Below are 22,169 nucleotides of genomic sequence, written 5' to 3' on the forward strand. Positions count from 1 at the left end.
CTGCACATTCCTGGATACAGTCAGATTGTGAAACCTCTGTATGATGTAACTCGAAAGAGAAACCATTTCCACTGGGGACCTGAACAACAAGCAGCCTTTGACCAGATAAAGCAAGAGGTGATTCAAGCAATGGGTCTGGGACCTGTCCGAGATGGTCCAGACATTAAGAACATTTTGTACACGGCTGCAAGTGACAATGGTCCAACCTGGTGCTTGTGGCAAAAAGCTCCAGGTGAGACACGTGGACGACCTCTTGGTTTCTGGAGTCGAGGTTACAGAGGTTCAGAGGCTAACTATACTCCAACAGAGAAAGAAATCTTAGCTGCCTATGAAGGAGTAAAAGCATCTTCTGAAGTGATTGGAACTGAATCACAACTTCTTCTAGCTCCCAGATTACCAGTTTTGAATTGGATGTTCAAAGGCAAAGGTTCCACACCACATCATGCCACTGACTCAACCTGGTCTAAGTGGATGGCTCTGATAACACAGAGAGCTCGAATGGGAAATCTTGAAAGACCTGGTCTAGTGGAGGTGATCTCAAGTTGGCCTGAAGGTATCAACTGTGCCAAACCTCCAGAGGAGAAAGTAACTCGTGCTGAGGAAGCTCCTCCTTACAATGACCTCTCTGATGATGAAAAGAAATATGCTTTGTTCACAGACGGTTCCTGTCGTCTTGTTGGAAACAAGCGAAGGTGGAAGTCTGCAGTGTGGAGTCCAACACGCCGAGTTGCAGAGGCGAAAGATGGAGAAGGAGAATCCAGTCAGTTCGCAGAGGTAAAAGCTGTCCAGCTAGCTCTCGACGTAGCTGAACGTGAGAGATGGCCAAAGCTTTATCTCTACACCGACTCATGGATGGTAGCCAATGCTCTATGGGGTTGGCTAAAGAACTGGAAGAAGAGTGGTTGGCAGAGAAAAGGAAAACCCATTTGGGCAGCCAACCTATGGCAGGACATTGCTGATCGAATCGAGAGAATTCCAGTGAAAGTGAGACACATCGATGCTCACATTCCTAAGAGCAAAGCTACTGAGGAACAGCAACACAACCATCAGGCAGATCTAGCTGCAAGAGTTTCTCAAGTAGACATGGACTCTAATCTTGATCTCGACTGGAAACACCGAGGTGAGATATTCTTAGCTCGGTGGGCTCACGATTCGTCAGGACATCAAGGCAGAGATGCAACATACCAATGGGCTCGTGACAGATCCATAGACATTTCCATGGATGCTATCACGCAAGTCATCCATGACTGTGACATTTGTGCTGCTATTAAGCAGGCAAAACAACTTAAGCCCTTGTGGTATGGTGACAGATGGTCCAAGTACAAGTATGGTGAAGCTTGGCAGATTGACTACATCACTCTACCACGTTCTCGTTCTGGCAAGCAATACGTGCTTACTATGGTAGAGGCAAACACTGGATGGTTGGAAACTTATCCAGTTCCACATGCAACTGCACGCAACACCATTCTCAGTCTGGAGAGACAGATCCTGTGGAGACACGGAACTCCAGAGAGGATCGAGTCAGACAACGGAACTCATTTCAAGAACAACCTTGTAAGGAGCTGGGCAAAAGAGCACGGTATTGAGTGGATATTCCACATTCCCTACTATGCACCAGCTTCAGGGAAGATTGAACGCTACAACGGTTTGTTGAAGACCACTCTCAAAGCCATGGGAGGTGGATCTTTGAAAAACTGGGAAAACCATTTAGCACAAGCAACCTGGCTGGTAAATAGTAGAGGTTCAGTGAACAGAGCTGGACCTGCACATTCAGATTTGTTACGGAAAGTAGAAGGTGATAGAGTTCCTGTTGTTAGAGAAAAGAATCTGTTAGGTAAAACTGTTTGGGTATTTTCACCCTCAGGAGAGGCTAAACCTGTCCGAGGGGTGGTTTCAGCTGAAGGTCCGGGTCACACTTATTGGGTAATGCAAGAGAATGGTGAAATTCAGTGTATTCCACAAAGAAATTTAACTTTAGCTGAAAGAGGTTAATTTCTAACTGTTGTACAGCTACATCGCGTCCAAAGGAAGAATCAACGAGGAATCTACAGTGCACGAACCCTGAGATCCCTGAGAGCCCTGAGTCAACTAAGAGACCCTGAGATTTCCCTGTTTCCCTTTTCTTTGCTTCGTCGGTGAAGAAATGAACTGTTTTCCATTTTTCTCATTTTCTGATTTTCTTGGACTTTTGAATCATCTACATCTGAGCATAGCCGGAATGGACTATGAACTTTACTCACGAACTGTAAATATCGTTTTGGATTGGATGGACAGTATGAACAGCCAATGAAATTGTTTAGAAGGGGTGGACTGTGGCCGGTTGACGTTGCCCCCTTAAGAAAGAGAATATGGTGGACGGAAGTTGGTAAACGGAAGGAATAGTCTAAACTAATTTCATTGGTGAAGTGGGAGGAAGCACTTTTCGGAACTGGGAGTGAACTGGACATTTCCACGACTTTTCTATCAGTCTTGCTTCTGCCTTTCTACAGTGCGGCTGCTCTCTGTCCCTGTGCTGGGCTTTCTGCCAAGGCTCCGGCCTTGAGAGAAAAACTGATAAGGCCTGTATTAACTCCTTTGCAATTAACACAAAACTGCTTTTAACTTCTTTCTTTCGCTCTCTCTCTCTTCTAACCTAATCTGGGGAAAGGGGGGAGAGAGGGGAAAGAGGAGGTGGGGAACCCCCCTCTCTGCCGAGAGGGGTTCACTCTCATTTCTGTGTTACTCTGTTGTATATCTTTGTATATATTGTAGATATTGTAAATTTGTAAATATAGCTCCACTGCTTTGCTAATTCAGCTTGCGAGTTTTTTTCCTTTTCCCTTCAATTTTTTTTCCCTTTTACTTTACAAGGGGGAAGGGAGGAGGCTTCTCGGCTTTACCCCTTCCACCCCACGACAGGTCGGTTGGTCTTTTGTTTGGTTTTGTTTATTTCTTTGTGTTTTTTTGTTTTTTAACCTAGTGCTTAATTTGATGTACTTTAAGAAATATACTCATACCCATGTACTGCACTAACACAAGTGACACATATGGAACTTTTTCTCTCAAAGTGAAGAAAATTAATCTAGTGTGTAAAATTGCATGTTAAACAATCACAAGTGTACTGTGCCCAGACTTAGTTTAAGAGCAGAGTTCTAGAAAACCATTTTCAAATAAATAAGGGAATGAGGTTGTGACTTGAAGGAGCTTTTTCAGAAAAAAAAAAGTGGTCAAATTGTTGAACTGCTCCTAGCTATGACATCTCGTAAAACTTCTTGAGCTCAGTCCAGTTTCTGACTTTGGTAGGAAGTGGATTTGATCCTGTGAGAAATAGTTATTTATTGCTATATCTAATGTACAGATAAGAACCAAGGAATAGAGACAGAAGTCATCAAACAGCTCATCTTTCAGAGCTGCTGCAATTCACTAATATGACCAGTGTAATATATGAGACATTGACAACTGAAAAGGTAGAAATTCCTCCTAAGTTCATAGAGTAGTGATTGACAGACTGAATATTAGAAGAATTCTACTTATAGGTAAGACATTTTAAGCCACTTACAAGAGATGAGATATTATGATACTAAGGAATCAGGAGATAAGTTCATATAAATCAGGGTGAGGCAATATAAGGCAAGCAAAAGCAAAACAGAAAAGGAAACCAGCCAAGTCTTCTAGGTGTGCATCTGGATAATAGGTATGAGCTAAAGGAAGCTGATTCAGTACCATTCTTGGAATACATATCTACTTGTAACCAGACATGTAACCAGCCTAACATTTTAAAGCAGATGTAATTACAAGTAGAAAGGATTAGTTATCTCAGTAAAAAAAAAAAAAAAAACAAATGAATGAACAACAACAACAACAAAAAAAACCTTCATATTTCAATATCTAAGTATCATAACCATATCACATGAAGATTCAGTCATATGCCTAAAACTCACCACTACTGTGCACTAATGTGGAGAAAGATATTTTTGGTCACAGAAATGACAAGAAAGAAAAGGTACACAAAGTGTTGGCAGCATCTTCTCGCTTCTCAGAGAACGTAAATAGATAATAGAATGCTGACTCTTGCTGACATACTGGACTCCTGATGAAATGTTATCAGAATGTAATTTCACATCTTCACATCAAAGAATGGTAAACTGAATAAGCTCTACAGTTAACTAGCATGGAATTATATCGCAAGTCTGCCCAAATTATCAGTGAGGAATTAGAAGTGTATGGAAATTTAGAATTAGCAGATGTTATTTATATGTGCTAGATTTTAATGAAATCAATCAACATATGAAGAGATTTATGGAGATAACTCAGAGTGTTGTAGAAACTGAATTTTGGAATAATATTATTTTTTTCTGCGTACAGAATTGAATTTAGAAATATATAAATATACTCTTGTATGGAGGTGAATGCTTATGTGTCACATGATCACATGAAGAGATAGATCTGCTGAATAATCAACTAATAAAGAACAGTTGTTTTACCTGTAACACATTTTACTTTCCAGTTATTAGTAACAGAAAAACTGTGGGAGAGCTTACTTCCTATTGCAAGTACTTAGGTAGCTATGAAGAAAGTATTGATAAAAGCAGCAGAATTGCATACTGATATTTCTCTAATTGGACCCTTTAGCAATGTACTTTCTGGCAGTACTAAAAAACCCAAACAAACAAAAAAAAAAACCCAAACAAACAAAGAAACCACAAAACAAACAAACTGACAAAATAAAACACCTTTCCCTCCACCCTCACTACATTTTTCTGAAGCCAGACTTTTCATCAGTTCACATTACTCCCTAACTAACAGTTGAACTTTGCTGCAGGCTAAGGATTTATTCATACCCTTCTTGCTTCATGTGAAAGGGGTGTCGGCATAAAAGCCACTGAGTGAGATCCTGAGTACTGTGAGACTATTTTGTATTGAAGGAAATGGAGTATAATGAGGAAATGACAGTGTCACTTGTCTTGTTTACTTGTCTAAGCAAAATTTAAAAAAGGTTTCTGAAGAAAAGGAGTCAACGTGAGAAGTCTTCTGAATACAGCCAGCAGTTAATGTTCAGCATGAAATTGCTGGCACTTGGTTGCTACTGATAATTTACTGTTCCACATATTTTTTATTAGCTTGTTTTTCTCAAAAATATAAAAAATCTTGTGGTTAAAAATTATATATTAAAAAAAAAAGCAGAGCTTTGATTTATGAACTAAAATTAATAGAAAAATAGTAAAATAATTGATTCTTTCTTCTAGAAAGAAACTAACATTTAATTGGGGTGAGGAATTTCTTTAATTCCAATCACTTTAGTTGTCGCTATTGAGGTTACCAACAAGGCTGTCATAAGCTTCATCAGAAAATGCATTAGATGAAGATTAATGCCTTTTGAAGATTTCATTCATATGCAACACAGGAACAGAAAAAATTTGCAAGTGTTGTGGTTTCAAGCCCAGCTGCAGCTAAGCACCATGCAGCCACTCACCCCCTCCCCTCAGTGAAATGGGAAAAAGAAATCTGGAGCAAAATGTAAAACCCCTCAGGTTGAGATAACAAGTTTTTAATAGAAAAATACAAAGAGAAAATGAAAAATAGAAATAATGACAACAGTAAAGAAAGTAATATATAAAACCAAGCAATGTAAAATATGATACCCTCATCTGACTGCACACCAAAAGCCCAACCAGAGAAACATGACTACCCCTGCTCCCATTCTCCTATACAGCAGGTGTGACTTTTATGGTATTGTGATACTTAATACCCCACTTGCTGGTCAGGATGCCTATCCTGGCTGTGGCCTCTCCCAGATTCTGAAGAATATTAACCCCATGCTAGCTGAACCCAGGACAATTTACTGCAATTTATAGCATTAAAAAAGAAAAAAAGGAAAGAAGAATTTCAGAGCTCCCCCATGTCATGTTTGTGCTGCATTTTAAGGCATATAGTTATTGAAGCCAGTGGGAACTTCTTTACTGACAGCAAAATGAATTTGGATTTATTTTTTTTAATACAATTTCTGATTTTGTCTCTTTTTTAATCTAACCAAATTAGTTGATAATTTTATTGTTTGCATTCCAGGCAGGAATTGTCAAGGAGGTATGTTTATTTCAGATGCAGCATTTCTTACTGGTATAAATAAAATTTTATATATATACACACACATATACACACACATATATATATAATGTAAACACTTTATGTGAAAACAGATTTTAAAACCCCATGATTCATCTATTAGACTATTAGAATGTGTTTATATGGAAAATGTACCTCCAAATTTTGGGGGTTTGCCCAGTAGATTTTGAAAGCTGATCTCAAATGAATTAAATGGAGCAAATTCTATGCATGAAAACACAGTATAGATGTAAATTTCATAGCATGTTTTGAGGTTTTTTTTTTATGGTGATATGATTGGGGACCTTTAAGTGATTGCCAAAACCAAAAGAAGCATTGTCAATGACTTTCATAAAATCTAGATAATAACAAGCACTGTTAATGACTCTTTCATAAAGTACCTACCAAAGTCTTTTAAGATGCAGTAATCAGAATAATATTTCCAAAAGAAGCTCAATAAGTGCAGAAAATCAAATAGAAATGCATTTCACTGTATCTTACTAATATAGACCTCTTCAGAAGTACCTTACTGTATTACAAGGAGCAGGTGGAAGGGCTTTAACAGCGCTGTTCTTCCTTATGTGACTGAGAAACACACTGAAGTCCATTTGACCTTTAAAATAGATGTAGAATCAGAACTAGAGAAAATCCATCCTGAAAGAAAAATCTGTGCCATCACTAAATTTTAAATATAAATGCTTTTGTTATAGAAAACACCATCTCAGTCTTGAGTGATATTCCCAACTCAGATAAATCATATACATTCAAATGCAGAGCGAGTTAATACTATCACATTTTTCCACTTTCCACATTGCAATACTGAAATACTGACACAATTCCATAAGGGCAATTAGGTGACACTTTCTTTTAAGCACTCTCTCCTTTCTGTTCACTACAGATAAAACAGCTAAGAGAATAATGTGCAAAAAGAAGAAAATCTGTTGAAATTATTTTGTGAATCTTGTAATAATATTATATAATAAATCTTGTAAATCTTGTAATAATTTTGTAAATTATTTTGGAATCTTGTTGATTGGTTCAAATTAAACTCTTCATAATTGGAACTTGATGTTGACCAAAACTTTCTGTCAGATTTCTGTTGTCATATATGCCACTGCTCTTCAGTTATCAAAAAGGCACCCTGGGGAACTGTGTTTCATAAACTGAACCTGCAAGGATCTTATTCATGATGCCAGTCCTACAAGTATTAATTTGTGTTAATTACAATGATTGTATATATTCACCTGGGACAGAAAGAAGAGCAAAAAGAAAATAAAAAACAAATATTAAAAGAATGTTTACAAATTTTCCTCAGAATACACATAAGTAGTTTTATAATGGGTGTACACTGGTAAAAATTAAATGTGTTTGTATTATTGAGAGCAAGAAGGCTTTTCTATGTGTGGCTGTTTGGAAGATCAACCTGGAATCATATTTCTTATGAAAAAAAATAGAATCAGAAAAGGAACAGTATCTTGTATCTAAGTCAAAAATAAAAAAAGATTTTGTGTGAGGTTTACACATATGCATCATGTGCAAGAGAAGCACAGACTGAGGAAATGTCAGAAAACATATATAGTATAAAGAACACACTTTTATACTACAGCAGCATAAGGGTGAGAATTCTACCTGGTGTATAAAAACTCAAACCAAGTTAGAAATTCAAGCCTGCAAGTATTTGTATAAAGTCACTTTCTTTTTTTTTCACATGCCTCTTTTTACAAATTAAGAGCTTTTTTATTTTTAATATAGATTGACATAATATTTTTTTTACAGCACATATGTATGGGCTATACCAAGTTATAATAGTAAAGTAGGAGAACGTAAACACATACACAAAGGCACAAAAGCAAGTCACTATTTTGAATCTCTCACCATTTGTTTAATAGACATTTATGTTCAGTTTCAGTACTTTGTCCTCTCTACTATCCAAATTGATAAGTTAGAACAATTTCCAATACAGGTTTACCTGTCCTCACTATTATAATACAGACTATGATTCTGTGAGAATTAGATTTTCTAGATGATAAACCTATGGACATTGATAATAAAAGTTTGAGTTAATGTTAGTATCTGGAATGGAAAAACTCTTATTTAAAATCGGGATATTCAGACACAGCAAACTTTCTGCATCCTGCGGTTGTTGCTTCTTTGCAAGGACATTTATAATGGACTTGAAACATTCTTAAACACTAGTTCTTAAACAATGGGACTATTGCATTGTCCAAGAACGTGAAATTCATCATGAAAGGAATCCAGACATATGCAGAAATAGTCTGTTCAAAATTTTAGGATATAGTCATCTTTACTCCTCTTGTGAGAACTCAGACACTTTACTAATGTGTTTCATACTTCATAGTTTTTTGCTTTGTATAGCAATTATGGTAATTTATTCTACCATTATAACAGTTATTTCAGTGGTTAGACTTTTGACCTGTGTCATTATGCATGAACTTTCCTATCCTTTACCCAAGCTCATTTAGCAAAGATATCTGGAAAAGTCCTTCAGAATTCTGTATTCACAGACGCTGAGTGATTTGGGTTTACAGGAAATCGAAATGTTAGCTTAGGAACATCAATAAACATTTTTCATTATAGAATGAGTATTCAAAAACAAGCTAGACAGAGCTTAACAAAAGTGCTATAAATCTATGAAAGTCTGCAGTAGTAACTAGGAAATGCATATGTACAAAGCTACCATGAATATAATGCAATCTGTAATTTCTTTCACTGAAAGGCTGGAGATTAGACTGAGGGAATGGCTTATGCATAAAGCTTATGTATAAAACATAAGTGACATCTCAGTGGTTAATAAAAATTAAAATTGAAATACAGCAGGAATAGGTAAAATTAAGAAAATTTAAAAAAAAAAAAATATAAAAAAAAAAAAGATGGTCTACAGAATGAAAAGACTACAAACTAGTGCATGTAATTGTGTGTTTCCTATACTGTTTGTTTTTAGGACTCCACCCAAAACCACTAACTTGGGGGAAAGTGTGTTGGTTTTACGGTAACTTTAGAACTTTAGGCCACATGATAGAACAGGGTGATTTTTTTTTTTCAGAAGATACAGTTTTCACTAAAGGAGTGGATATTGTATTGACTCAAAAATTAATGTATGATACATCAAAACTACAGAGGGAAGCTAAATGACTTGTTGAAGTTCTTTCAAGCTCCTTGATTTCAACTGGGAAAAAAAGAAAAAGAAAAAAGCATGCAAAAATCTCAAGCTGTTGGAAAGATTATTTTATATTCTTCTATTCTTGCATTTTGAAATAGACCTTAATTTAGTAAAAGTAAAACCAAACCAAAATACAAAATAAACAAACAAAACACACACACACACACACCAACAACAACAAAACCCATGGCACCTAAAGTATGACCAAGGTTTTGTTGTTTCAGAAAATATTTTTATTGCTTCATTCCCCTCAAGATGAAAGAAAATAAGATAACACTAAGGAGTTATTAGCTTGCAGTTTCCACTATATTTTAGCATTACAAATATAATTTTACAAATGCAGTCTCCAAATAACTTGCTTTATTATATTGTTCAAAGATATAACTGATCATTGTGTATTGGACCAGTTCACCATCCATTGACATGAAAACACATCAGTGCTAAGTACTTTCAAGAAGTGCTTTGCTCTCCATCCTTTCACATTCTCATTCCTGGAAATTGTTATTGTATCTTACAAACATTAAATAGACATTTCTTGTAATTGTTTTTTTGAAATTATTTGTCCCATTATTTCATGAGCTTTAGAGCCAATCTTTATTGCATTCTGAGTAGTATCTTCTACCACAAGTTGTTTAAAATGTTATGATGGGAGTGTTTGTAAAATAGGGTTCTGTTCAGCTGGATTTCAATATTTACTTTGTGATTTAATAAAGTTGATGTTTCTGTAATGAGATCCCTCAACATTTTAGTTTGTGACTAATGGGACTAGAAAGGACTCTAAATCACTAAATACACTTAACCATTTTTGTCAGAGTAGCCACATATTACTCTCTATTTCATGAAAAAAGGTTTTTGCATTAATAAAATCTTCAAGCGAGAAAATGCCTTTATTTTATCATGCAACCAAATGCAAAACAAGATGCACTATGAATAGAAGAAGTATACTACTGTAAAAGAATTGGCTTTTATGATATGAGGACATTTGAATACATACACATACCACTCATTACAACCAAAGGAAGTTTAATCAGTCTAGCTATTTTTTTCCTAAATTATTTGGACTGTATCCAGAGAATCTCCGCAAGAGAGAAATAATAACAAAATAAACAGAAGCAATCATAAAATCTTGTGTCAATTTTTTTAGATCTGAAGCTTAGTTTGTATTCTTCACGTTCCATTATGCTGTGGCAACTGCAAGTATAAAGAAAACAGAAAGCAAACATATTAACATAGTGTAAATTCTGTTTGGAATTCAAAGACATTGTGAATAAAAGAGATTTTAAAAGAATCCAAAAATATTTTGTATGGTTTAATTTTAACATGAATTATTCCTATATAAACAAAAATTTAAAAACCAAAATTTTGCCCAATATTATTTTTTGTACCTGCAGTGAACAGCTATTTATAAGTAATACGGAAGGTAAATAACAGACTATTTGACTCACATCTTACAGATTAAGAGAGTTGTTATCCTCTGTATTTCTAAATTTTCATTAATCTAGACTTCTAGGGCATGAGAAATTTTCCATTCTGCATTAGATGGTAAGACTTTCAGATCTAACACTGGAAAAAATTTTCCATCTCTTTTGCAAATGTCAACACTCTTTTGAGTTGGACTAAGCGCAGTTTCCTTTCTCCAAGCACAACTCTAATTGGCACACCTTTAATTTGTTCCACGGTCATGTTTCTGAGAACATTCTTATCTCTCTGAGCTCACTTGCTTTATCTCTGTGTCTTTAGCCTCATTGTGAATATCTGGAAAGAGAAGATTCTTCCTTAGTACATTAGAAGTTTGGTAAGATGAAATGAAGAATTACTGACAGCACTGATAGGAACAAATAAGATTTTCTCCATGTCTTGTACTCAAAATATATTTTTTTTAATATCAAGCCTTCAACACAGACATCACAGATCTTGCAGAACAAAATTAAACCTCAAGAAACTTTTATATTCAGAACTTGAAGTCTGTAAGAGCTTTTATAAAAGGCATATTTTGCAGTGTCAGGTTACCTGTGAGCTTAACTACTGTCAGGGTACTCTGTGAAATTGTCCATAGGATCTTTCTTGATCATTCCAAAGATTGTAGGGGTTATTTTGGTAAGTGGAATAACATTGGCAGAGAAAGAGAGACCAGGAAAAAAAAAACACAAAACCTTAGGTCTAGATGCCTGCAAATATTTCAAGAATCTGGGATACAGTTAGGAATCCAGCAGGAATTTCAGTTGTTTAGGAAAAATTACCCAAAGTTTGTTTGTTACACATAAAGAGAGTAAAGAGTAAAAAAAAGTGAGTAAGAACCTACAAGACAGAACAGATGAAACCTTATGTGAAATAATTTCATTGTTTAATTCTATCACTGAGCACAACATTCTTACACTAGAGTGGCAAAGTATCTGGAAGCATTTGGGATACAAACAAATTTTTTAGTAACATGTACTATTGGAAAAAGGAAACTGCATCCTCTCTACTGACCTGACCCATAGTGTGGTACAAGACCTAAGTTTCTATTGTATAGCTTATGGGAAATAAAAAATTCCCTTTCAGGCCTTGCATTATAGCCACTAATAGTCTTTTCTCATTGATAGCACTTAAGAACTATGCTTGTATCTTTTTTTTTTTTTTTTTTAATTCCCTCTATGGCTCAATTATAGTCTATAGGAACTATATAAAAGCCACAAAGGGATTTGCCATAGTGGGAAGTAATAACAATTTATTGCCAATTATGTAGCAGACACTCCTGAGGTGAGAAGGAAAATACATCAGGCAGCATGGCAGATTTCTGGACTCCTCCTTTTCAAGTAGATGGTGCCCTCAACTTCTTTTATGTTGCCTCTGAAGAGCATGGAAACAGTGAGTCTGTAGACAAGAAAAGATATGCTGTCGACAGCTGACTTTCCCCTTGTGAAATCATTTTCCCAGACAGCTTTCCTTAAATTTGTCTCTCTACTATGTATTAGGGACAGAAAAGAAGGCTTTTAACCAGATCACCAATAAATGCTAGCTCTTCTTCTTAGTGCTTATCAAAAGTTGCAAAATTGAATTTCAGTGCTTCGGAGTTATTTATTGTACTTGTTGAAAACCCATTGAATGGCTGGACATCTAATATGGTTAATTGCTTAGGAATAAAGTCGTTTACAGGAAAGGCAATGTCATTCTGAACAGTGACATTGCAGGAAATTTATTTGTCCTGGGTCTCCTCAGGCTGGTAGCTACAGCCAGCAGCACATGTAAGAATCACAGGGTCAGCCTGATGTCCTCAGTCATTTCTGTGTGACTTTTCCACCAGGTTTGTTTCAAGTGTTATGGCAGTGTGTGAAGATACATCAAGATCTGCAGAGTGGGGGATGACTAAACAGCTGTCACTATGTGTATGTTGGCATTTGATACTATGATTTTTTTTCCTAAGCCAGTGATATGTTGCTGTTTTATTCAAGCCCTTGTTCCTATCTGATTTGATAACCAACAAGGGCTGGGATGAAATTAAGGGAAAAAAAAACCAAAACCAAACAAAAAACCAAAAAGCTTAGAGCTCAGGCAAAAATTCTCTGAAACTGGGGAAATTATATTGAAATTCAGGCTTCTAAGTGAACTCATTTTACCATCTCTCTGGTAGGAGCCAAGTGGTTTATTGAACAATATTGATTTAAGAAGGAGGAAAAAAACTCTAAATGGCAAACTTAATAGACAATACTTAATTTATACAACAGAATTGAACCACAGAATTCCAAAATCACATAATATATCTGATTGGAAGAGACCTCAAAGATCAGTCCAACCTTCAACCCAGCAGTGAAGGGTCAACAGTAAACTATGTCCCTAAGTTCCTGTTCAGTATCTTTATTGGTGATCTGGACAAAGGGGTTGAGTTCATCATCAGTAAATTTGCAGATGACTCCATGTTGGGGGCAGGTGTTGATCTGTTGGAGGATAGGAGGAGTCTGCAGAGGGACCTTGACGGACTGGCCAAATGGGCAGAGACCAATGGCATGAGATTTAACACATCTAAGTGCTGGGTTCTGCACACTGACCACAACCTTATGCAGTGCAACAGCCTGGGGTTGGAGTGGCTAGAGAGCGGCCAGGCAGAAAGGGACCTGGGTGTACAGGTTGACAGTAGGCTGAACATGAGCCAGCAGTGTGCTGAGGTGGCCAAGAAGGCCAATGGCATCCTGGCCTGCATCAGGAATAGTGTGGCCAGCAGGAGCAGGGAAGTCATTCTGCCCTGTACTCAGCACTGGTTAGGCCATACCTTGAGTCCTGTGTCCAGCTCTGGGCCCCTCAGTTTATGAAGGATGTTGACTTGCTGGAATGTGTCCAGAGAAGGGCAACAAAGCTGGTGAGGGGTGTGCAGCACAAGCTTTATGAGCCAGCTGAGGGAGCTGGGGTTGCTTACCCTGGAGAAGAGGAGGCTCAGGGAAGACCTTATTGCTGTCTGCAACTACCTGAAGGGAGGTTGCAGCCAGTTCTTCATAGAAAGTGATTGGCCATTGGAATGGGCTGCCCAGGGAGGTGGTGGAGTCACCATCACTGGAGGTGTTTAAGAAGAGACTGGATGAGGCACACTGCTTACTCATATTTAGTCAGTGGTCAACCGATACCTGCCAGTCCCTCTCCAAGTTGCAGCATTCCAGCTACACATCAGAACAGCCTACCATGCAGTTCTGGTGACCCAGGTGGAGGACCTGGCACTTGCCTTGTAGGACTTTATACAATTAGCCTTTTCCCATTGATCTAACCTGTCCAGATCCTACTACAAAACCTCCCTACCCTCTATCAGATCAACACAGCCACTCAGCTTGGTATCATCTGCAAACTTACTGAGAGTACACTCAATCCCCTCATCCATATCATTAATAAAGATATTAAAGAGGACAGGCCTCATCATTGAACTCTGTGACTGGGTGCCAGCCAGATTTTTAGTGTCTGTCTCCCGGGAGCTACTGCAAGGCTAGACGGTTGCTTTACTCCTCTTGCAATAGCCTTTATTCACTCATGATTTTAAGTCTTGTTGGTTTTAAAGTCTAAATTAAACTGATGAAATATAGAGGTATGACTTGTCTTTGTTAGCTGCCCCTCACTTCATTGGCTTTTCCCTCTAGCCATGCATGCCACCAAAAGCCAGTGTAAGTAGCTCCCGCAGATCTGCCATCAGTTTGTGTTATTTCAGCTCTTGAAAGTGTGTACCACATAGCGAGCTGAACAATTTCCTATTTATCATCAATGTTTCCTAGACACGTACAACACACAGAGATATGTTCCAAGCCTTTCTGTGACACCAACTATCAATGTATTTCCCACCATAATTGGCATTTCTTGAGAGTTTTGAAGTTTTTACCTTTTCCATAGGTGTCTGGTACCATGGTTACGCGCTGGTTTTTCTTTGGAACTTTAAGCCAAAATAACTTCATGTCAGTAAAAGTGACGTCTATTATCATTGAACTATTAACAGATCATAAAAGTTGTAGTATTCTTATTTTACTGTGGTTTTGAAGGATTAAGTGGCTTGCTAAAAGATCACAGAGAAACGCAGTGTGAGACCAGTGTGCTGCTGAATACAAGTTTATAACACAATGGAAAATGACTATAGTAACTGAGCTCTCAAGGTAAGGAATGACATTTCATTATTGCTTTTAAAGGAAGTAGCAACTTATTTCAAAAATAGATGGAGATAGAAGAATTACATAATATCTTAGTTTAAAAGGGTATATTTTTCTGAATCTCTTTATATTTAGCATACTGGAGTGCAAAGCTTCACTCTTATTGATTCATGATTGACTCATCACATTATTTACATCGTTGTTTTGTTTGTTTATTTGTCTGTTTGTTTGTTTTTTAACCTAAGCATGCATTCATTACTCTCATGGTTTACTTCAGTTTGCACATGTATCTGTAGTGAAGCAATCCAGTAACATTAGCCTATTTTGTTCAGTGATATGTAGCAGTTGAGCTTACTACTATTTTGATTTTTCGCTTTCTGATTATTTGCATACTAGTATCTCAGATTTTAATTTTTAATCTAGATTCTTGATCTCTATCTAGCTTTCATTACTTGCTTATCATAATTTCTGTGTGGAGCACTGCATCCCTGCACTAGCCAAGCAATGCCTTTTCAGTGCATTTCATTCTGATGCTTTAATGCTTCTACATGAAAAGAATATTCTTGCTTTTACTGAATTGTAGCAGCCATTCAATAATCTCCTCTGTCTGTCATTTAGCACAGTGGATCACTGAAAATTGTGAAGCTTTGCAATGTCTTCATCTAGAAGTTTAGATGTGATCCCTTAAGATCAACTGAGGCAAAAATACAAGTCCATCTGTCAAACTATTTTTTTTATTATCTTTCAAAAATCCTGTGTGACATCAAATCAATTAATAATTTAACTTAATCCTCATAATAGATGACCAGCAATTCCACCCACCTCCTTCCTCTCCCCCATTTTGCAGGCTCCTTCCTACTACACTTCAATTTAAGATGAATATGCTATTTTCTGCTTCCTATAACTACCTAGTTCTCTTAGGACTTGGTTTTGGTTTTCTAAAGTTTTGTCACCGCTGGCTTTATACATGTGTAATTTTCCTGCAGTTCTTCACAGCAACAAAGGCTCAGTTCAAGTGGCTTTATTTCTGGTAAGTCCTTTTTCTCACACATCATGTCATTTACTCTTAGCAGACCAAGAAGAGATTTGAGCTTAGTATACTATTCATATATGTCTCTCATCTGACTGATCTTGTTTATATTGCATTTCTTTATTCCATACTGCTAAATATATGGTCAAGGCCAAGGAATTACTTCACAGTAGTAATAGAAGAATAACAGTTTAATCATTATAATTTTGGTTCTTAATGTCATTGACCATCCCTGGAAGTGTTCCGAAAAAGATTGGGCATGGCACTTGAGCAGTGGTTTAGCTGTCATGAGGTGTTAGGTATTAGGTAATAGGTTGGACTTGATGAACTCTGAGGTCTTTTCCAACCTGGTTGATTCTATAATTCTATATTCAAACAAACAGTTCTTAAACTCTGTAACTAATTATTCATCATTTTGGTGTCATTTATATCTAGTTATTCCTATATTGCACCTACTTCTGATTCATTTTTATGGATATGTTTTAAATATAAAAAATATATTTTTACAATATATTTTAACAATAACATTCCAAATGCCAGTGGCTTCCTTTATTATCATTAGAAGTTTCCCAGTGGCTGGCAAATTCCTGGGATATGAAGATATGCATGTGTATGCAGAATGCACCCCATTGGCTATTTTATGACACTGACATCTGGCCATAATTTATCTGAGGGAATCAGGAGATGTCTGAAATCTATGTGGATTCCCAAAGAGCTAATATATCATGTGGGACATATGAGCTTGTAGCTGGAGAACCATTCAAGTTGTCTACAGGGGCACGTTAGAGTCTGCAGCAGACAGAAGGCCATTTGCACACCACTGAGTGATGCATTTTAGTTTTCTGAGCTGTTACAGCACTTACTTGCTCTCCTAAATTTGAAAAGCATAATGGTGAATAAAAGTCTTGATTTAGATCCTAATTCTTTTAATGAAAATGATCTTTTTTATGATCCTCTATAGAATCAAGGCCATGTCTGCCCATGTTCCAGTAACTGACCATATCACCATGTAATCTCAAAGTACATTCACATCACATTCTCATTTACTGCATAATAACAGAGCCCTACCAAATGAGTCTCCGTGCTTTTCTCTATCTGCTCTCACACATTATCATTTTAGACAGTCATTGTTTTGACATATTAAAGACCACAGAATCACAGAACCATTCAGGTTGGAAAAGACCCTTGGGATCACCATGTCCAACCAATAACCTTACTCTACAAGGTTCACCCCTAAACCATAACCTCAAGCACCACATCCAAATGACCTTTAAACATGCCCAGGGTCCATGACTCAACCACCTCCTAGGGCAGACCATTCCAATGCCTCACCACTCTTTCTGTGAAAAAAAATTTCCTAATGTCCAGTCTAAACCTACCTAGTTGCAGCTTGAGGCCATTCTTGTTCTATCATATATTACCTGTGAGAAGAGACCAGCACCAGCCTCTCCACAAAATCCTTTCAGGTAGCTGTATAGAATGATGAGCTCTCCCTTCACCCTCCTCTTTTTCAAACTAAACAGCCTCAGCTCCTTCAGTTGCCCTTCATAAGATTTGTTCTCCAGCCTTTCACCATATAGATATGTATGTGAGCAAAAGAAAATATTGTCAAAATACTATTTCTACTCCAAGATGAAAATCAGAACTGCATGAAAATGATGTCTCAGAAAAGACCTGAGATAAAGATACCTGCTTGTGATGTGAGAGAATCTGATTCAAATCAATGGTGAGTTAGGAACAGAAGTGGCCTGAAACTCAGGTTTCCTTTTTCCTTAATATTAAGTTTTTCTGTGAGAGTGCCTTTGTACATGGTTATATTTAAAATTTTATCAGAAACTTCAGGTTTGAGTTGATGTATTTTGTTCATAAACCAAGATTTGACTCAAAAAAAATAATAGTATTTTTCAACAAAAGTCTTGTGAAATCTGTTAAATTTCTGATTAAACCTTAACAGCAGTGTGTTGCAGCCTAGCTATCCACAGTGCTCCTTTCTTAAAAGTCCTTATCTCTTTCCAAAGGTGACTAAGTCATGCAGTAAAATATTGTAGAGTGATACACACAGCATGTTCCAACTCATTAGTTCAGTTGCATTTATCAATATAATAATTAGGTACTTTCAGGACATATTTATTGTCTCAGTAAACTTTACCAAAAGTTGTGCCAGTAGCATCATTACAAAAAGACTGTTCACTGAACTGAAGTATGTGAGAGCAGATTTGCCACAACACCAATGCACTGATCACTTAATCACGTTAAATCCTCACTATACAGGGTCAGCTGGGAAGAACTTTTCCCAGTTATCCTGAGCATAAAATAAGAGGATAATTTTCCCAGTATTCACTAAGAAAATGAAATGGGACTGTACCAATCTGAAGAAGGAAATTTGTTTAATCAAGGATAATAAAGATGATATAGATTAAATATTCTTCAACACTTAACTGTGCAATAATGAATTTCCTTATATAGTAAGCTTGGGTACCATTGTGGTATTACTTTAAATCATCACATTGTTCAGATAGTTTACAGTGAGCTGCAGGCATATTTATCTGTACACAAAAAAATCTTATGATGGTGTTAGAAAACAGTGCCTGGGCTTTGTGGATTTTCCCTCAGATTTTGGAACATTTCAGGCATTTGCTGAGTAAAAGCAGTGGTTCCAGTACTTCAGAGGGCTGATTTCAGTGGAATGCCAGATAGGCATAGATACTTGCTGTTTTCAGCAACAAGTAGGGAAGTGAGGTTATCAGCAAGGGTTTGAGAGCAAAATTTAAAATCAGCTCTTTAACTGAAGAGATTTCTTCCTTTCAGCGGTCACATGGTCATTGGCATTAAACTAGTTTAAGGCTGTTGTTTAGATGGCTGCTGATTAATATTTTTGATGGTTAGATAATTGACATTCTGAATGACCACAATCACAGGAAGTGTTTAAAAAGAGACTGGATGAGGCACTTGGTGCCGTGGTTTAGCTGATTAGATGGTGTTGGGTGATAGGTTGGACTTGATGATCTCTAATGTGTTTTCCAACCTGGTTAATTCTGTATTCTGTATACTTGTATATAATATCCAACTTTACTAGAATGGAAGGTGTTTGAAAGCTAATAATAAACTCATTGTTCATTTTCCATTTTTAAAAGTTTCCTTATCTTGAGTGATCAAGGTAATAGGTACTTTTACTTCTCTTTTGTCCAGACTGTGCTTACAAGTCTTTAGATATGCACTCAGCACGTTAGAAGGCAGAATAGGGAGTGTTATATAAATAACATTAGCATTAGCATTGCTAGTAACAAGCCTGCTAATAACCATAACCACGTGAAGCACAGTTCACTTAATGACAAATAATATCCTGATTTAGAACAAGGCAGAAATTTCCAAAATACAGAAAGGCTGTTTTATAAGACCCTCTTGAAAGGAAAAGGAGGGATCAAAATATGCTCAAACAGCTGATAAAGCAGGTAAACCTCTCTAAGTCTACAAATACTTCAAATGTGAAGACATGATTTTATTTTTTTTTTTTTTTTGTAATCATGTATGTTCAAGTAGTTTATTTAATGCCTCAGCTAGTGACTTCTGCTTCATCTATGCAGCAGACTGAGAGTTCTTTCAGCCCCCAGGAGCCATGTATGTTCCTTTCTTCAAAGTGTCCTAATTCTATGTCAAAGTGACACTGCAGTATGTATTATACTCCTTCTGTTGCATCATGGAGACCAGACATACAGATCAGAAAAGAGAACTATTGCCTCCTCTGGCTAAGTCTCAGTCTCCATTATTGAGACATATTTCAATACTGAAACATGACAACTTGGTCCCAAATGAGACAGAATATGGAAAGAGATATCCTGGGATTCATTTATGATTTTCTGTTTTTTTGTAATGTCTCAGAGATATATTGAAATGTGATGAAGAACTTCAAAAGCCTGATCTAGTGTGGGGTGTCCCTGCCCATGGCAGGAGGGTTGGAACTAGATGATCCTTGTGGTCCCTTCCAACCCTCACTGATACTATGATACTATGAAAAGACAATTGCATACATAATATGAATACCATTTTTTCCCAAAAAAATCTTCATATATTTTGATGCCAGTGGTCCTGTTTCCAATACAGATGTTATTGTCTTGTTCAGCTTTCAGTATCTTCTTCAACATAACTGGAAAATCATCTTTTGAGACTAATAATAATAACACCACCACCTCCAATAATCATAGAATCATAGAATTGTTTTGGTTGGAAAAGACCTCCAAGGTCAATCAGTCCAACCATCAACCCAGCATCTCCATGGCCATTAAACCATGTCCTCAACTGCCATGGCCATACCTTTATTGAACACCTCCAGGGATGAGGACTTCACCTTCTCCCCAGGCAGCCTCCTCCAATGCCTGACCACTCTTGAAGCAAAGAACTCTCCTAATCTTCAACCCAAACCTCCCCTGACACAACTCCAGGCCATTTCCTCTCATTCTGTCACCTGATACTAGAGAAAAGATACCAACCCCCACCTCACTCCAACCTCCTTTCAGGGAACAATGAGATCTCCCCAAAGACTCCCTCTCTCCAGGCCAAATAACCCCAGTTCCCTCAGCTGCTCCTCATCAGCCCTGCCCTCCAGACCCTTCACCAACAATTCTGGACACACTCAAGCAACACAATATCCTTCTTGGATATTGAGGGGCCCAAAACTGAACCAAATATTCAAGATGCAGCCTTGAATTGTGCTTTGTTTTATGAAGTGTTGATGGGTTTGTTCTTTTTGCATGAAGGCAAAGCAAACCATGAACTGCAGTTGTGCATTATGAAAGATTTATGGAAAATAAAGTTATTGTAAAATCCGCTCCTTTCTCCACCACCTCCCCTTTCCCACCACATCTGCCCCTTTTCCACTCCCCACCCCCATTTTCCTCTCTTTTTCCCCTCAAATCCCAAAGCACCTGAACTCTGTTAGAGTCTCCTCCCACCCCAGGTGTGGCCACTCTGCCTTCTCAGCCCACTCCCTTTTTTAATCCCCCCTGGGAAAGGCGTAAGCCCCAAGCTGAGCCCATCTGGGCTGAGGGATCCTCCTCTCATCACTGGTGAGTCCTCATGGTGCACACTGGGTGATGGTGGTGGTGACAACAAAGGCCGGGGGGCCTGGTGGCCCCCCGGTTAGGTAGGGAGAGAGCTGATGACATTATCAATATCATCCATGGGCACTGGCTGGGTCTCCTTCCTGGGTTTGAGCTCCTCGGTGTGGTATCTTGGCTGGCTGAGGGTTTTACCCCTGGTTCTGGGATGGGTTCAAAAATGGTGGTGCTCTCTTTCTAGTTTTTCAGAAAAAGGATAATGATGCTAAGACGTTGCAGCCACTCAAGCTGAGTTTCTGAATAAGGGAAGGCTGCATTTCATTGCAGTTTAAAACTTCACTGAAGTTTGTTACTCCCACAAACCCATTTTCCCCTATATTCTGGGGATGTATTTGTCAACTTACTGAGAGTAAGATGGGGTGTCAAGGGAATAGTAGGAGCATGTGCCTGGAGCTCGCAGGCAGAATCAGGTTGAGCTGAGCTTAGAATACCAAGAGTTCAATTCTAAAGTATGTTGAAGGATAGTGGATGCATATTGAAAAAGAAGACCTCCCTGAAAAATATATTAATTTCTCCAACTCACAATAATTATTATAATAGCAACAATGGTCAGACAACTTCAGGAAAAAGGCAAGAGAGAGCTTACTCCAGATATAAAGAAAACTCTCTGTGGTTCTCAAAGACTCTGGTCAATTTTTTTTTTTTCTATCAGCAGCTGTTTGAGATTCCCCCCTCCCAACACCAAATATTAGCTTTCCATTTTCTCCCCTATTTTTGCTGTTAACCTCATTTGTCCTTGAATTTGTCTTTAAAACTGTTTTTTTCTGCAGAACTCCACAGGCGTTTCTGCATTTGCTAGGAAACCGCATAAAGGTTTAGAAGACAATGAAACCCCCTGCATGATTTTTCCAAAGTCACCCTAGACAACATATTTTTTTCAGTGTCTTCAGAAATAGATTGATGTTGCTGAAATCTCATCTACATTCACTTAAAACTGAGGGAGGCAAAAACTGTATCACTATGAAATTAAATAAATATGAATTAAACCTGAAATCTACTTCATAGTAATTACTGCTCTTAGCTCTAATGGGAATAGTTTTTCTTTGAATCTCATTTTACCAGGGAGAGTGAAAAGAAGCTAAATCTCCACTATGATTGCTTTACTCTGTCAAGTCCATTCAGCATTTAATTGATAAATGATTTGCAAAGCCAGTAATTAAAATTAA

Source organism: Melanerpes formicivorus, unplaced genomic scaffold (assembly GCF_026170545.1).
Source record: "Melanerpes formicivorus ecotype bairdi unplaced genomic scaffold, bMelFor1.0.p_v2 SCAF_17, whole genome shotgun sequence".
Classification (NCBI taxonomy): Eukaryota; Metazoa; Chordata; class Aves; order Piciformes; family Picidae; genus Melanerpes; species Melanerpes formicivorus.